Genomic DNA, 4,802 nt, shown 5'->3' on the forward strand with positions numbered 1-4,802 from the left:
CAAGAATCAGACTCGTAAATATCCTCTATGGAAAACACACAGCTATGAAAAGGAACACATTGGCTTCATGGCAACAAAAAGGCAATGCCATCATGCATAAAATACCAGGCAGTGGCAGAAAGAAAAATCCTTACAGAGCTAAAGCATCTGATTTCTGACATTGCATGATCATTATCTTTATGAGTAGCAGAAGTGGGCAGCAACAGTCAAAGATTTATACTGGGAAATCATTTGGCTTTAGAAGAACAATCAGATTCAGAAAAAGCTGCTTTGTGTGGATTTTAAAAATTGCCTTACTCATGTGTGTGCGTACATGCGCACATGTGTCTCCTTGGGTACAAAAGTAGGTTGAAGGACAATTTGTGTTCTCTACTTTCACTTTTATAAGATCTAGGGTCTGAACCCACAATGTCAGCTTTTCATGGTCAGTACCATTGCCACTTTTGAGTGTTGGGAACGGTTTTCCTGACTTTTTACTGCCATCATTCATGCATGGTGTATGTTTTCAAAGGAGAATGCCTCAATTTGGTCTCCATAGAATTCCTTTGCCACACTCTTCTCTAGATTACCAGCCCCACTGTCTCCCTGTGTTTGTTCTGTAGTATCCCCAGAACTCTAACTTCAGATCTTATTTGACTTTCAAAATTTTCAGTCAAGAACTAGTTTTGGTTTAGGAAATGATTTGGATATGGTCTGAGTATTTTCTATGGGACACAATGGGTTAGAACTTCTTGGTTTCTAGTAGGACACATGGGAAGATTATATCATCTTCAGGAAGCAGGGCATAGTGAGAAAACCACCAGAATATCAACATTGTAGTCTCTGACTTCCTGCCTTACTGTGATATCACTTTCCTTCAAACATGGTCCTGCTACTATGATGCTGTATCCCATGAGGTCCTTTCCAAAATGGACTGATATAAATGCCATAGCCTTCAACCTTAAGAACAGTGACAGAAATTAACCTCTTTCTTTTGTGAATCTGTTATTCTTAGTTATTTTCTGGAATATCATTATAGCAACAGAAATTAGATGACTGCATTGCATCTCATTGATGTTTAATGCTCTTCCAGCGTGCAAAAGAAATTGATTCTCTGCTACGAACATTGCACAGGCCCCAGAAACTGAAGGCATATTTACCATTAAAAGAGATGGAATTCCTATTTTCTGAGGTATATGCTTTAGTGGAATTAATAAAAAAAGACAGAAACATAGAAAAACACTATAAAATGTTTGTTGAAAAGTGAGCATAAAGCTGTAGTTGAGGGGAAAAGGATGAGAATGGAGTAGACATAGCTACAGTCTTAGGGTCCTGGAATACTCAAGGACTTGGAGAACAGCATGTAGACGATTTTGGGCAGAACAACATTGGAGAATAATGAGGGAGAGAGGGACTGGGAACTGGTCCAATGGGTTCTGTAGAGAGACAATGGAGTGTACAGACAGGGCTGAAGTCTGAGATGCAGCAAACTGCCTTGTAGGATATCTCAATGCTTTACACTTGTGGATAATATCCTTCTGATGAGACAGGGAGCCATAGGAGATTCATAGATATGCATTTTAACAAGAACAAAGTTAAATTTTCTCGGGCGGCAGCCATCAGGTGAGCCAAGATGGGTGCATACAAATATATCCAGGAGCTATGGAGGAAGAAGCAGTCCGACGTGATGCGCTTTCTTCTGAGGGTCCGCTGTTGGCAATACCGCCAGCTCTCTGCGCTGCACAGGGCTCCCCGCCCCACCCGGCCTGATAAAGCGCGAAGACTGGGATACAAGGCGAAGCAAGGTTATGTCATTTACAGGATTCGTGTCCGCCGTGGTGGTCGCAAACGCCCGGTTCCTAAGGGTGCAACTTACGGCAAGCCTGTCCACCATGGTGTTAACCAGCTGAAATTTGCCCGAAGCCTTCAGTCTATTGCTGAGGAGAGAGCTGGGCGCCATTGTGGGGCTTTGAGAGTCCTGAATTCCTACTGGGTTGGTGAAGATTCCACATACAAATTTTTTGAGGTTATCCTCATTGATCCATTCCATAAAGCTATCAGAAGAAATCCTGACACCCAGTGGATCACCAAGCCAGTCCACAAGCACAGAGAGATGCGTGGGCTGACATCTGCTGGCCGAAAGAGCCGTGGCCTTGGAAAGGGTCACAAGTTCCACCATACTATTGGTGGTTCTCGCCGTGCAGCCTGGAGAAGGCGCAATACTCTCCAGCTCCACCGTTACCGCTGATACACATATTTGTACAATTCCTATCCAATAAACAATTTAGGACAGTCAAAAAAAAATTTTTTCTCATAACTCAATTGCTTTGTTTACAGCACTACCCCATCCAGTTTTAAAAGCCCTAACATCTACAGCTGAGACTTGTATTCATGGATGTAGCCACCTCAGGGCTCATACCAGAGGAATCCCCCAACTTGTTCCTCATGGGTTTCCTTTTCCAAACTCCACTTTCAACTACTACACTTGACCCATCCTCTCCCTGAATTGTTTCTTACCCCTTAACTGTTCTGTGATATCCCCATTTGATTCTTTACCCAGAGCTTCAAAAATTAATCTGATTTGGCTTTCAAATCCTCATCCAAGGACTAGCTTTGTTTTAGGATATGATTTAGACGGGGTTTGAGTATTTTCTACAGCACAAAATGGGTTGCAATTCCTGTGTCTGCGGTGGGGTACATGGGAAGTTGATATCATCAACAAGGTTTATAAACACTTTGTAGAATTTTTGTCTGCTCTGAATCCTCTGGTTTGATAAAGTATACACCATATTTATAGATGTTAACTATTATGTAGAAATGAAGTGATCCATAAAAAACAATTATGCTGTAGTCAGTTATTGCTTAACTAGAAAATTACGTGTCAAGCTACCTAATGACATTATTGAAAAAATATATTCAAGTAACTTACCTGATATTTAATGACACACATGTAGTAAAACCCTTCTTAGTGGCTTTGCATTCTCTGATGGAGTGCACGAACTACTCAACAACCAGGAATTATGGTGAGTTTATTATATATAGCACAGAGGGGAGGAACAGCTAGTCTTCAGAAGAAATCACTGCAGCTCAGCAGTCTTATAGCATAGTCATGAAGGAGGAGGAAGCTGCAGTTGCTAGGCTTTGCACACACAAGTCAATATTTCCAAGTATTTACAAACACTGTCAATATTCTCAATAGAACCAAGGGAGACTTTGCTATCTCTCCAAGCCTCATCCAAGGAAGGAAGACTCTGCAAAGTTCCCATGAGTTTGAGACATTGGTTTTCATCCTGGCCATCCCTGTGTCAATGGTACACATTTGCTCAGGACTTTAACTTCTCTTTACACAGACACTCCAGGTATCCTTGGCTGTTTATACTGCTAGCTGACTTGTGGGGTTAATACTTTAATTAGTTATGAGGTAAAAGGCAATAAAATATCCAGCTTTAATTTTTATTATTTCATCTCTATGAAACAAGGTCCATTTATATTTTGTTTTTTTTTTTTTCTGAAAAAATTTCAGGTTTTTTGACTGACTATAAACTGACTACAGTTTGTTTTGAGTGAATAAAAGATATTAGAGTTATATATTATAATCTGATGGCATGAGAGATGCTAGAATTGAATTTAGTGTTCTTATGTCTGATGGCTAAGATTAAAAAGAGGATTATTGATCTTAAGGAATGAAAATTTTAGGTAGTAATGGACTGGTATTCTTTCAGTGGTACCCCTGCCTAAAATCAATTAAAGCACGGTGTTGGGTTTTGTGATAATTATGGTGTTGTACATCGGAAGGACAGTCACACTACTTAGTTTTTTGGAGGTGAAATATCTTGCACCAAAAAGAATAGAAAGGTCAGATCAGGGGAGGCATCACATAGTTAACCATAAAAACTGTATATGGTAGACTTTGTGATAGGCTGTGATTTCCCAAGAGACTCAGGGTACTCAATTCTAGAGATCTATGGTCATATGGGATGGTTAGAGAATGGGAACCAGAGGGCAGATAGTTTCCTATCTGGTTTGAGTATTGAAGAATAAAATGGTTGTCCAGTTTGATTCGTTACATAGACTGACTTTTAAATTAGTCATGACACTGGGGAAGGTTTGTGGATTTTTTTTCAGAAAAATTAAAATATAAAAGGACCTCATTTCATAGAACTGAAATAACAAAAATGAAAGCTGGATACTTTATTTATACAGCACAGCTAATTCCACACCAGTCTCTATGCGGACTGGGAACAGCTTATTCTTTCTTCAAACCTTATGAATATCCACTTTCTGTGTAACTGCTGTAAAAATTGGTAATCACTGACCATCCAAAACAATCTAAAGAAGCCTCATGGATTATTTCCTACAGCCCCAGTCCCCTTAACCATGAAACTTTCCTTCCATTTCTAAGATGTCTTTGTCCACAGGAAAAGAGACATCATCTTTAGTGTCACTAAAAGCATTCTTCTAGAACAATCAGTCATAAAGCATTATGAGCCAACCCTGCAACCTTGAGCTTCACAGTTCCCCTCACAGATGGTTGTAAGGTCCTTATAATAACTTCTAAATCATCTAGTTTACACCGAAATTGATATGATTTTCAACACCTTGATACAGGGACTCCGAACCTAGTAAAGGAGAGGAGAGCAAGCAAGAGAAGAAGCTGAGGATGGGCACTGCACCTCTCTGATGGAAGAACTGTTGAAGAAAAAGGGTGGGAATCTTGCTGTCCCTTGAGACTCTGAAGAGAGCCAAGAGCAGACAAGCCTGGTGAACAGCAGCCTCGATGGAGACCATTGCTTGTGCTTTTATGGGCACACACGCTGAGGCAG

At 40.3% G+C, this 4,802-nt stretch overlaps 1 pseudogene; it reads left to right on the forward strand.

The window, feature by feature from the left end:
• Window positions 1-1,593: 1,593 nt before the first annotated feature.
• On the forward strand, window positions 1,594-2,283 carry LOC114627565 (annotated as a pseudogene).
• Window positions 2,284-4,802: the final 2,519 nt, after the last annotated feature.

This window comes from Grammomys surdaster, unplaced genomic scaffold, assembly GCF_004785775.1.
Source record: "Grammomys surdaster isolate TR1022 unplaced genomic scaffold, NIH_TR_1.0 255, whole genome shotgun sequence".
Classification (NCBI taxonomy): domain Eukaryota; kingdom Metazoa; phylum Chordata; class Mammalia; order Rodentia; family Muridae; genus Grammomys; species Grammomys surdaster.